We start from the raw sequence: 14,726 nt of genomic DNA, 5'->3' as shown, positions 1-14,726 counted from the left end.
ACTCTCTCTCATTCTCAGACTCTCCTCCTGCCTCTCCTCAACAGGAAGCCTATTTCTTCCTGTTTTATCGAGAAGGGGAGCCAGTCACAGAGGGATCAGCCAATCAGGTGCTCCCTGGTAAATATTAATTGAGCAAGAATACAAACATGACTTTCCTCTGGTTTTCTGTTGATGTTTTTTATATATATATATTTGTTTTCTGCTTTAAATTAATGATTATGAAAACAAAGTTCTCTGATGACATGATTTGTGAAAGCAGTACTTCATGATTTATTCTGTAAATCAATAATTCAAATAACAAAAGAAGTCTACAAAAGCTATACTGTAGCATGCTATTAAATCATTCAAATGTAATTTACAATAAAAATGCAATACTAATCATTATTATTATTATTACTTTTTGATGCCAGATCTAAATCAGTTCTGTGACACTTTTTGACCTCATTGTGCCACATGAAATAAGTTCCAGTGCTCCTGTGTGTGTAGTACAAGTGGATTTTGAAATAAGCGTATTGGTGCAGCAACAGAGTCTATGTGTATGAACAATCCGATTGTTTAATGGCAGCTGTAATGATTTTACTGAAATGATCTGTTCCCTGTCCTTTTCTCTTCTCAATTGATCAGTGAAGCAACAAAAAGGCAGAACTTCCAGATGATAGCCTGAATGTACATATCCATTTTCTTGACTACTTTGATTCTCTTAACCCCCTGCCAGCACCAAGTCACCAGCTTTTGGGATCGGGCATACGCTTCCATTTATTAATTTATCTGTGAATTTTGTGTTCCTATGATTAATTCAGAACCATTAACATTGGGTATAGAGCAATCATGCATATCCCTTAAAACAGCGTACAAACATATTTACTTTCTCACAGACACATAGAAGCATTAATTGGGGTATTATTCACATTATATATATATATATATATATATATATATATATATATATATATATATAGGTAAGTTTCAAAGTTAGTTGGTAAAGTAGTACATTATGATTGGTAAAACTTGATGACAATGTATGTTGGCAGATTGTAATGATCAAATAGCCTTATTTGGCTGGGAGAAATGTTTTAAAATGATATTGTGTTGTATAATATAGAACGATAAGCACTTCTGATTGCCTTCAACTTATCTTCACATGAAAGATCAAGGCAAACAAATATTTTATTTTCTTTGTAGACAAAATAAAGCAATATGGTTAATGTATTAACTAAATTAAATGCACAGATGAGGATGTTAGCTTTTAACATAGTTTTATTTCATTATTCTAAATATACTCACATAATTCTTCCTTCAAAGCAAAAAACAATAACACATTATTTACCTCCAAGGGGCTTTTCAGTGCTTAAACATATTTAGTGCAATTATATAACAACATGAAAGTTTTTTTTATTGTTGTCATTATTTTATGGACCATCAGCCAAGAACTATCAACAGCAGCTCTTCGCTTTAAGTAGCTGAACTAAAGTCCTTACTCTGTGATCACCTACTTAAATGATCAATGATAGAATATAAAGACAACATCAAAAGACTCCATCATCTGTTGTCTATCTACCCAATGCATGTTTCTACTGATCATTGTTACTTACGTTCCTTATACAATTCTGAATGCATGGAAAACACACCCTAACTTCATTCGCTTTCTTCAGACCAGTTTATGTGGTTGCAGTTTTGCGATATTCTGACCAGTTATTGCCGAATTTGCCTCTTGAGTAGATAAAGAGATCATAATCCTATCACTAATGTACCAAGCCGTGCAATAACTGAACGTCAACATTATATTGTGACTGGATCAAGGAAGTTGAAGTACTATGGGTAGTTTAAAAAGCCAGTTTATGAATGTTTTATAATTTTACGTTTCACAGGCATTATGCAGAATCAAGGCATCGACCCAAGAAAATGATTCTGTGCATTGCAGTTGATATGCTAGTAATAATAACATGGAATTAATCCTTTATTCATAAATAGTATTCATTTTACTCTACTGTGCTCACCAAATCCACTTAGCAATCATGCTAGCACCTTTTGGGAAAGCCGAGCCAAAGTTTCCTGTTAAGATTAGTATTTTGAAAGCCTCTTACACGTAAATTTGCCTTTTTACAACCTACATGAGTTTTGCAGTTTGTTCTTTTGAACATGCTTCCTTTCTGGGTTTTCTGTTTGAAATGCCTAAGCCCATGGATTCTTCTTTAGAGCTTAATAAAAAGCTTCAGCAATTACGTTCATGATATTAAATATTCTGCACTAAGAGCCCTTGAGTAAGTACATTGATCCCTTCAGTAAAGTGCAAACTCGCCACTTATTTTCAAAATTGATCACAAGAATGAGGAGGTTATAAGAGGATAAGAGTCACATGGGATATACAATGGATTATGAAGTCTTTATTTATTTATATATACACACATACCGTGAAAATTATGGGGCCATCTAGAACACTTATTTGACATCAAATAAAAGACTGAATTCAAATAACTACTTCTGCTATTACATTGCATAAGTATTGTAACACCATCTGGTTCTGTCAGTTCAGTCCTAATCATCTCACTGATCGTATGTATGCTGCTCCCACTCCTTTTTCAACATTGCAAAGCATATCAATATGTCAGGGAACTGGTGAGATTACCTGCTATATATTTTTAATGTTTCCTTTTTTTATTTTCCTGCTCATTAGCCCTCTATCCCACCTTTCATGAACAAGTCATTTTAAGGCCAGCTGTGTGTTTAGGGTCACAATCATGCTGGCAAACCCTTCACCCACACGTTGTCTTCCTGAGAGTATTGCATGCTGCTGGAATGATATTGTTCATTTATAAATGTACTGTATACATTTACAATATATTCTGGCTCTGCACTGGTGAAACAATCTCACACCGCATTATCACCTTCATGTTTTAACACAGGGTTCTACAATTTATCATCCTGTTCTCTTCTCAGATCGTGTTTCCATCACCATTTATTCTTTAGTGCCCTTTCTGAGAGTGACTTTTTCCCTTTTTTCAACAACCAAGAACGATAATTGTCACAGTAAAGTGGCATCTCCAATTGTGTTGGGCACTGCTAATATTTGTACTATTTATCTTAATTCTGCTGTGAGACAGGACTTCCCAGGGCATTCAATCAAAATATGAAAGTGCAAGTTACTTTTCCCTCTACAGCACTTATAGTTTTCAACAACACTGGCCAGGGCATGATGTCTGAGCCAGCTAAACACAATCAAAAATACAAAACCTAAATCCAAGACCAATACAAAAGCTTATTGAAATCATGCTTATTAGACTGGGTGAATGAAACTCACCTGAATCCTAGAAGACTAATGCCAAATAAATTTAACCAAATCCCTAGCCCTTACTAAAACTCCAATGGAGACGGTCCTAAGATAAAAATAATTATAATCCAAACAAGAAAAGAAGAAATGCTGATTACAGTCAGCTTCTCAAACAGACCACAGGGAACTTTGCAAGAGGCCTTCAACCCCCTTCTTTGCCAATGCAGGCAAGAGCACTTTGTTGTGAGCTGGGAGCTTTACTTGATATGCTGTATTCTCCCTAGACCTCTGTTCTTTAGAAGATAGTGATCGCTGCACACCAGGGGGACCCATATCCCACACAGACCAGGAACAGGCGAACAAACAGACACTACTACAACCTGAGCTATTAAGACTCATTCACACAATCTGCTTATCACAGGATGCATGTTCCTTCCTCACCACAAGCTTTTGCCCTTCTCACTACAGGTTGTCAGTGTCTAGATATCAGGCTTTGCGTCTGTTTCTGGGAGCAGAAACCAAGGATCTCACAGGGATGTAGTCTTCTGCTATTTAATTATACTTTTTATTAAGGGTTTTTAACAGAAAGTTGGAGTGTGGCTGTGGGCAAAAGTAGAGCAGCAACACATAGAACAGTACATAGCACAAAAACAGTCAACAAAAGATTCCTATCAAACAATACCTCTGAAGTGGTAAGATTTGCTCCAGATTTAAAATGAACATCAATTTAGGGCTATTAAGTAAATTATTAGTGTTGGACTTTCAGAAAATTATCTTATGTCTTATTCATGTATTTTTCTTTTGCTACCTTGGACTCTTTTTTTGCAAAGCTGTTTGCCACTCTTTCTGTTGGTTGTGGCCTACCCTTAACTAACTTTTTTTGCGATTTCTTTCATGCAATAGCTTTCGCATCTTTCATAGATATAGGACTATCATTTCATTTCCATCCTTGGATCTATTCAGACTCCCCCTACACTACTGTTTACTGTCTAGGTGCTGGATAAAACACTGTCTGGAGGTATCTGCAGAGAGTATGGTAAGTGTAAGTGTCACACATTGATTTTTAGATCACTATTGCCAAGAAGGGGAATCTGTCATGAAGTGAGCAGGAGTCAGCTTGTTGAGAATGAAGGACCTTTAAGTTTTTCATGGCAGCACCCTCACTAGTGCTAGGTATTTAGATGGAGTCCTACAAGGCCAACCTAATACTTGTGTAGACGACTCCAACTTTTGTTTCCTTTGATTATAATGTCTGCACACTTTGACCAAGGATGATCATAGCTTGTTTGTTTTATTTATTGTTTTTGTATTAATTTATTGTTATCATTATCATTTTTAGTAGTAGTATCTTAATCATCACCATCATCAGCCAGTACTCAGTCCCTTGTTGTCAATTAATTCAATTATCAGACTATTGAGAACTGCAAATGAATCTGATCACCCTTTGCCATGGAAATAGTACACACAATTTGCTGACTCTCACTCTTAGAAGAGCCACTTTCATTTCAATTAAGAAACTGTAGCCTTTGCCGAATGTATTTGGTGACTTTACTGCCCATGTCATTTTTAATCAGCACAAAAATGCATAGAAAAAATTGAAATGTGAAGGGGGAGGTACATATGTGCATCTTTAAAAAAAACTAGAAAGAAAAAAGCACAAAACACAATTAAGTTCTAAGTCCTAATTATTCACACTGTGCCTGTTGTCTTTTTGCTGCCAACTCTCTAAAGATTCTGGCTTGGGCCATCTGCCTCCTACTCTGAGTTCCAAAAACCTGATATAGCTATAAACATTTCTCTCTCCCTGCACTTCACCATAAAGTAGCTTGCTCAACATTTTACCCTTGGTGAACAATACACAAGCTAATATAAATATTATGCAAATTTGTAAAAGTTTTGGGAGATCTACTCCCCTTCACCTCCTCCCTCCTCAACTCCTCACTCCTCTCCAACCAACCCTTGACCCCACCTCTCCTCAGAACTACCGCCCTGTCTCCCTACTCCCCTTCCTCTCAAAGACCCTCGAGTGTACTGTCCACCATCAGCTCTCTGCATTTCTTTCCCATCACTCACTTCTTGATCCTCTGCAATACGGCTTCCGCACAGCTCACTCCACTGAGACGGCTCTCCTGGCAGTCACTGACTCCCTCAGCTGTGCTCGGGCGGCCTCCCTCTCCTCAGTCCTCATTCTCCTTGATCTCTCTGTAGCATTTGACACTGTTGATCACTCCATCCTCCTCTCCTGCCTCGCTGACCTTGGAATCTCTGGGACTGCTCTCATCCGGTTCTCCTCCTACCTCCAACCTCTCCTCACAGGCGTACCCCAAGGCTCCGTCCTGGGCCCCCTCATCGCATCCCATGGTCTTACCATTTTTACACAGATGATGCCCAGATCTTCCTGTCTTTTCCCTCTTCTGACCCTCTCATCCCCTCTCACATCTCTTTCTGTTTGTCTGCTATCTCCACCTGGATGCAACACCTCAAGCTCAACCTCTCCAAATCGGATCTCCTCTTTCCCCCCCCCTCTTCCTCACCTTCTGCTGATCTCTCCATCTCAATCCCCTTGGAATCTACAACACTCTCTCCTTCTTTTTCCATTAAGAATCTAGGAGTCACCCTCGATCTTGCGCTCTCCTACACCCAGCACATCACCACGCTGACACGCACCTATAGATTCTTCCTGAGCAACATACGCCAAATCCGACTCTTCCTCACCAACTACTTAACTACCCGCTCACTCCAGCTCATCCAGAACTCTGTGGCTCATCTGATATTCTCTCTGCCCTGATTCGCACACACTACTCCACTGCTCCACTCCCTCCACTGGCTCCCGATACCGGCATGCATTCAGTTCAAGACACTGACCCTCACCTACCGTTGTCTCGAACAGACCACACCAAGCTACCTTCAGACCCTTGTCTCCTCATACATCCCCTCCAGACCACTGCGGTCTGGAAGACTAACTCTGCCTCCTCTCCACTCCCCTTCCTCCAGAGCTGCTCCTTCTCATCCCTGGCCCCTAAGTGGTGGAACGACCTTCCCACTGAAGTAAACAGCAGAGTCTCTGACCTCCTTCCAGCGTTTACTCAAAACACATATTTTCAGAAAGTACTTGTAATTTAGTCATTTACTCTCCTGTAAGATTGCACTTTACAATAACACTGTAATATGTAAATTGGAATTTGTAATGTTTTATGCCTTGAACTGCACTGTATTTTTGCACTGTGTATTATGCTTATGTTTTGTAAGTTGCCCTGGATAAGGGCGTCTGCTAAGACATAAATAATAATAATAATAATAATAATAATAATAATAATAATAATAATAATAATAATAATAATAATAAAGAAAATGTTAAAACATTAATAATCTGCATCTTGGAAATAAATATCAAATGTATGCCAAGGAAGCAAACAACAATGATTATTTTTAATGTTATCCGACATCTCTCTACATAGGTGGTCCAAGTCACTGCATTAAGTAATAGGCCATGTCGTATGAGGAGACGTTTAATATAATTTTAGCCTCGAAGATAACAAGAGCCCTGTTCACAAATACTTAACATCAGAGTTAATGTTGTGTTTTGATGCACAAATGATGCTAATTTTTGTAGCCAAAAGTAACATCAGCTTGATATTCCCCAAATGCAAGTTAATGTTGATGCTGAACTAGTAGTAATTCAGGAATGCAGGCTACAGGGCATGCCTCTACAATTTCATCCTGCTTTGCCTTTTTTTATTAACATATATGTCAATGCAAATGTTTTGTCATGTTCCTGTATCATGGTGGGCTAAACCTAATTTTTCATGTCTCTAACAAGACGTCTTTATATCTTCAACATCTGTAATAAAGGATGGAAAGTAAAAAAATGCATCTGTTCAGGAATATTTTATAGAATGAGCCATTTTTAACATTGTCTGAAAACAGTTTCTTCTTTCAGTGAGGGAGAAGGATATTTGCAGTTGCAGCTACATATGGACTATTTGTTCATGTTGAACATATTCAAAATGCCTAATCTCAACATTCTAGGTCTCTTTGTTCTGTATTTATTCTTCATCTTTGGCAGGTAGACAATAATTCATGCTGAAAATCACAAAATAAGACATAGTTCTGTCATAATGTTTTGTTTTTGACAATACTGAACACTGAAGAAAAAAATGTTCTCAAACATGTTCTGAATGCCTTCTGTAGTGTAAAAAAGGATGAGAGCGTAATTATATATACATAAATATAGATTGTCCATCAACCTTAACTGTCTACCTTTTAAAAAACAAAACATACATAAGGATATTGTAAACAATCAGAGATGTACCTACAAGGTCCTACAATCTTACGAAAACTACAAAAAGGTAGGAATATAATACTATAAATCATATTTTACCACTAATTAAACACACTTGGTAGATTCCATTAACTTTTACAAGTTAATATACAATTACAATTAGCTTAACGACACATTTGTTACGCAACTCAAATGTAAAATTTAAATATATGTTGGTGCTTAGAAATTTATCCTACAGAGAATCAAATATCGTACTTGCACTTTGTAAGTATGTATAAAATCAATATTCCCGGAGAAGGCACCTTTTATCTCAACACTTACTACTACTTAGGGATTCAGAAACTATTAATGGCTTATGTGGCATAAAAATTGAGTAAATACACAACCTCCACTTAAAATCACATTAACAGGAATGAAGAAATTACAGCATTTTAAATGATCTTGAAACTTTTACATTATTCAGTTTCTTAAATTCTGCATGTTTGTGTCATTAATTTGATAATTTTCTTATTCTTAATATAATAATTATAATAATGTTAATATGTATATATGTATTAATAATAATAAGGAACATAGAATATACATTTTTATATAAGATCTGATCTATCGCATTCGGATGAGAAATTATGTTATGGATATGGACAGTATGTTTAACACTAAATGGCATCTATTAAAGTAATCAGTATTATCCAAATAATACTTGAGGTTGAATGCAATTTATTTTAACAATATGTTGTTTCTCATTTTGTTTACATTTGCTATGTGTCCATTATCAGTTTTATACACATTGTTAAATATCCTAGGAATACAGCAGTCCTTACTGTATTATTTAATGGACTGCAATGACTTGAGGGGGATAGAAATCCCTTCGAGATCATGCCTCTCTCTGTTTCTCTTTGATACCATCATACATATTTCATTATTAATGTAGTGTCAATTATTTCTATACTAATACACCTGACTAAGAGGGTGCCTTCAGAACCTGGCAATGTGATATCAGCGAATGTGGACTCAAACAGAATGGAATAAGTACCGGATCTCGTGGGGAAGCTGCTCTCTGAGAACTCATACATCCTCTCACAACGCTGAGTAAACCTTGCACTGACCATCTCGAGAGATCACCTCAGAGACAATCTGAAAAATGTGTTTCAAACCAAGCAACTCCAGAGAAGGCAAACAAACCTTTTACTGTGCTCAACAGTAAGAAGTTACAAATCAAATACAACATTGAAGTGCATGTCATATATTTATCATAGGTTAGTTGTCTGCTAAAGAAATATAACATACTTACAATGCAACAGGTTGCTGTTTTAAAGGTGTTCCAGGAGGGTGTAGCCTGATCCAGGGTTTCCTAGACCTGGCCTTGGTCCTTAGAACTATGTACCCCTTATTTAGCTAATCTCTGCTTTCAATCTTTGGTCTCATAAATACTCCACTTGTGTGTGGCGCTGCCAGGAACACTGAGCAAACAGATGTCTTTGTAATTCTGTTTAGCCTGTTCTTAACTTGTTATTAAACTGTTGCTCTTTTAAACAGGTCTACACCACTGTTAAGAGGTTACCCATGAATGATGCAAAAACACAGGTGGCAAAAATAATGTATCAAACATTGCCTTTATAAGCATGGTTAGTTCTTTATGGGCACCTGGTCATTAAAACAGCGCAATTAGATGAGAAGAGTTCTAAAGCTCAGTACTTATTACAGACTGAATGTGATTTTCTAATGCCAAATTATCTTTCAAGAGCAGGAATGAATTAGAGGTCTAATCAAGCAAGTAGCTCAATTAAAGGTTCTGCTTAACCTAGGTGATGAAGAGCTCAGGTGTGAGGAAAAACAGAAGACAGGATTGGGGAATCCATCACTTCACCTCTGAAAAACATGTGGAGTAGTGTTATTGTCTCTTGTCACCAGATTTGATCTAAAACCCATGAAGTTCATCCATGGTGATCCTGCAGTACTCTGGGTATAAAGGGACCTTCACAGAAAGATGGCTGGAAAACTGTGACTCAAACTTTGTTACACAGTTCCTCATGTTTGCCTGCAAAATTAAACTAGTAGTTTTAATTATGAGGTCCGAAAACAGTTCCATCATGTCAGAGTTACAGTAACTCTTCAATTCCTAAAGCTCATTATTCTTATATAAACCATGAGCACGTTTGACTATTTCATCCTCAATTGTCAAACTATTCACGTTTCACTGCTAAGCATACAACATGCACAATTTTGAATGTGCTGTGCAGGTCTTCTAATGCAATTCAGTTACCTCGACCACAGTTTCATATTTCTCTTGTTTTCAAAACAGAAGCATCTCTCTGCTGTTGATGACAATCCAGGCATGTAACTTTAAATAAACATAGAGCACATGGAAATGGAAATTTCATAACTTGTCAATGTTTTATTTAAAGGTCCAAATGCATAAAAGGTTGCTGTGAACCCCAAAGGAAATCAAAACTTGTGCTGAGATACGAAATAGGCAGAAGATATGACATGAAATGATGTAGCCAGACTGATCTGAGCAGATTAGCAACATGGACTGAAAGGAAATGTCATTGAAATAATATGAATTGTTCATGCATGTAAATTTACTGAAAATGATTACAGAAATGAATAAGTAAACTGACAAAATTGTTTCAAATGCAGGGTGTTGGCTCAGTGTGTATACAAACAGACAGAGGGAGATGGAGGGAGAGAGAGCGTAGGAGACTGTTATAATTGACAGTCCAGCCATAGCAATCAACATGTGAGACGGCAGCTGAAATACAGAGTGGCAATACAGGTCCATTATTTGCATTCCTAATTAGTTTATTTTCAAAGTAGTTGAATATACATGACCACAAAACAGCTCAGGAAGACGCAAAGATAAACTGTCCAGTCCCTACATTTTGTCAGTGCTAAGAGTTTTTTGTATGGAGTATAAGTACCAGATTAGAGCTAATGAAATAAATGATGTAAAGAGGCATCCACTGGTCTGTTTTTCTTCCCTATATAAGAATTTATTGCTTCCAACAACCATGAAATTAACAGACAGGTCCGACTTATCCAGGATAGGATTTTACTGAATTACTTTTGAAACGCATATAATATGAAAATCCTTTAGTAACGAGCTGTCAAAATGTTTTCCCTTTCCTCTTTTTTTTCCCAATGTATAACAGGGACCATACTTCCTTTTACCTAAATAGCTTGTGACCTAAGAGTAGAATACATATATTTCTTAAACTCTTTAAAAAACTTAAACAAAAAAAACCCTCAAATAATTATGATAAATATGCATATATGAGGGTGTAAAGGCATATGGAGTCCTAAAATACATGATTTGAATCCTTTCTTGAGTAAGAGAATAATCTATTAGACCGTTTCTGTATAGTCAGGTGTCAACTGGACCTACCCTTTAATTGCACAATACGAGCTCATACCCTGTAACATTTTAATTTAGAGGTAGTAGAAAGTCAACTTTCACAATTAAATAAAATATGGTAGCATTAAAGTTAACTAAAGTTAAAGTACTTTGTGATTTGGGGGTCAATCAGTTCATTTGGTCTTGTCCAAATTATTTGCAAAATCAGTGTTGGCATGACGTTTAAATCGAGACAAAAGTGTTGACCAGCTGTACCTAAAAGCTTACTAATGTCACGTTAGGACAAGTGGACATTATTTTTGTACAGCCTTCACAGCTTGCCGAATAGCATGTGCTTTATACAAAAAAGAAACATCAGACCACTAATAAACAAGACATTTTTGGAAAAAAGTGTTCTAGGAGCTGGAAATGTGCTCAAAACGAAAGTGCAGAGTGCAAAAGAGCAAGATTTAAATCTGAGGCATCAAAAGCATATTTATGGAGGAAAAACAGTCCATTCCTAACAAATTAATAAATCAAGACATTTGATTTGAATATAACAAAGAAAGAAAGAAAGGAAAAAAAAATCTCTTTGAACAACAGCCTCCAGTACTTGACAATTGACATGCTGCCTGGGAAATGTGTTATACTCCCAAATCAGATTACACTGTTCTCTTGTATTGAGAATTAAGGAAAAATCAAAACAGAAACAGCTAGAATGATCAAGGAGACGAAACCTGAGTATTAAAATGAAGTTTCCTGCTGAGCCTTGGATTCTTATGTAGATTACCATTTTAATACTCCCGAAAAGTCTCTGTTATAGTCTCTGCTTTTATTATTTAGTTTGGTTTCACTTATAATTGGTCTTTGTTGTGCTCCAGGGTGTCATTTACTATAATAACACTACTTTTGTGATTCTCCAGCCTTGTTCTTTCAGTGTCAGGGCTCATAAGACTTCCAAGTTAATTTCAATGTCAGCACATTGCACCTCTCTTGGGTCCTATTGTACATAACTATATTATGTAGTTGCTTTTAAATTTTCTTCCATGATTGTTTCATAAACAGATTTTGCTTCTGCTAGTAGATTTTGTAAAATATGGCTTAAATACTATCATCTTTTCAACACTGATATGGGGAGAATATGTACTTTTATTTTATTATTTATTTTCTGTTAATGCTTAAAAGCAAAGTATGCACTGCTTGTAGCAAAATGTGGTTCAATGGATTAGCATCAGTAAGGTTGTTCAAGAGAATCCCAGAGAAGAATATAACAGAATCTACCTACCTCCTGTAACATAGTTTATTACATTGCAAGTGTTTAGGTTTGCATTTTAAGTTTTTTTTTTTTTATGTGCGCAATGTGTATGTTACGACACCAAGCTGCTGGTGTAAGGGTATCAGGGGAACATAACATAAAACACACAAACAGCAGTAGTGGGAGAGTGAGATGAGTGCAAAAACCAACAATTAGAAGCAAACTAAAGTGACAATGATATGACAAAACAATACATACAGGAGGAAATGACTTGGGTGGTGTCAGCTAACACTACAACACAAGAAATCCTTATTTAAGCTAATCTAGAAAGTGGATCCACTTACCTAATTAGTATTATTTGGTGGACCATAACTAACTACACTAACTAAACTGACTAAACTAATTCAAAGGGGAGACCCCCGCCGCTACCTAAATACCTAGTGTGCTATACAAAGCTATACCTATGTGCAACAGTGTATCTCTCCTATTTACTTGCTTTCCCCTGAATAACACTAACGATAGGTTGCTTATGCAACCCCGGTTATCTGAAAAAGGAAGCACTGCCCAAGGGGGAGGGGTTTCCGCGCACTTCCGAAGGAACCCGATCGAAAGCTCACTCTGTCAAAGCTGCCATTGGCCCCAGCGCAGGTCACTCAGAACAGCTCCCTTCCCACTTCCTGTTCTATAAAACGTAGCGTCAGCGCAGGTTCATCCTCTTTTGCCGGGAGCCAGGACTCCCGCGTGACCTCGCAACCCTTGGGAAGTGCTTCCTTTTTTAGATAACCGGGATTGCATACGCAACCTATCATTATCTTTCAAGTCGGAAGAACTGCCCAAGGGGGAGTGGTTACTGTATAACAAAACCGTCAGATGCAGCGAGCTGATAGGGGACCTCAGCAACACAACACAACGCCTGCCCACCGCAACGCAATGCAATAATGAACTAACTATATACAGGGCGGCCTCGTAAGGCATCATACCTGTAGGCCGCATGACAGACCCTGGGACACATCCATAGGGCTGTCAGCAAGTCAGCATAGTCCGGTGGAAGGGAAGACAAGGTTCAATAGCTCCATCGGGATGCACTAAACAGGGACAGACTGGGAGAGGAAAATCAGGAGCCAGAGCCGGATTCCCAATGGAAGGGACCGGTCCCGTCACATCCAACCTGTAGAACCGGACAAATGCTGAAGGTCCTTAGTGCATTCCAAATAGCGCACAGGGCAGAGCAGGTGATGCCGACTCTCTTGCTCTGAAGTCGAAGGGAGGAGGATGAAAAGCCATCAACTCAATAGGCCTGTTGCTATGAAATGGATACAGCACTTTCGGGAGGAACACAGGGTTAAGCTGTAGCGTGACCCTGGAGCCATCTCCCGCAAAACAGACACCAGCTTCAGCTCAGCTGAGTTCAGTGGCTCAAATGAGGCTTGGGAAAGTGTGTCCAGCACTACATGAAGGAGCCATGCGGGCAGTGAAGGGTGTGCGAGGAGGCCGTAGCCGTCGAGCTCCCTTCAGAAACTGCGCAGCCAAGAAATGAGACCCAGGGGGCTCGCCATCAATCCGGACGTGAGGATTTGAGACTTTGAACATGGACGGGGACTTAAATTGGGTCTTGTCCGCCGTCTTGGCACCAGGTGCTAAACGTCCACTAGCGGTAGGAATACTGCGACTTCGTAGAGGGAGCTCTCGCCGACTGAATAGTGGCAACTACTGCGTCTGACAGACCCCAGGCAATCAAACACTCCCACTGTCACTCGTTCACTCCTGACCTTCTCCAGGACCACCGGGAGAAGGGGGAACGGTAGGAACGCATAAAGCTAGTGCGTCGATCCTTAGGGTTCCTGAGCCCCTGTGAGGAGAGGTTGGGGGGTGGATGAGGAGCCTCGCCATGTCACTTGGTAGGACCGGTCGCTGAGGTAGGAGGAGAACCAGGTGAGAGCAGTCCCAGAGATCCCAAGGTCAGCGAGGCAGGAGAGGAGGATGGCGTGATCAACGGTGTCAAATGCTGCAGAGAGGTCAAGGAGGATGAGGACTGAGGAGAGGGAGGCCGCCTGAGCACAGCTGAGGGAGTCAGTGACAGCCAGGAGAGCCATCTCAGTGGAGTGAGATGTGCGGAAGCTGGATTGCAGAGGATCAAGGAGTGAGTGTTGGGACAGAAAGTCAGAGAGCTGACGGTGGACCGCCTGCTCGAAAGAGGAAGGGGAGTAGGGAGACAGGGTGATAGTTCTGAGGAGAGGTGGCATCAAGGGTTGGTTTCTTGAGCAGTGGGATGACAGCAGCTTGTTTAAATGCAGAGGGGAAACAGCCAGAGAGGAGTGAGGAGTTGAGGACTGTAGCGTAAGGTAGACTTATACATTTCAATTAAAGAAGTGAATTTATAGTATCACCTTATCACGAATCCTGGAATCTTGTAGAACTCAATTTCTGTAATAATTGTAATAATTTCCAAAGATATAAATTTTCAAATGTATTCAAAAACAAAGACTAAATGTAGCACTACACTAATTATACAAAAGGGAAAAACTAATTAAAATTCAACTCTAGATCAACAAATCAAAGACAAATCACTTCCATGACCAAATCAAAG

This window comes from Amia ocellicauda, chromosome 9 (assembly GCF_036373705.1).
Source record: "Amia ocellicauda isolate fAmiCal2 chromosome 9, fAmiCal2.hap1, whole genome shotgun sequence".
Lineage (NCBI taxonomy): Eukaryota > Metazoa > Chordata > Actinopteri > Amiiformes > Amiidae > Amia > Amia ocellicauda.
Note: the sequence above shows the minus strand (reverse complement) of the source record.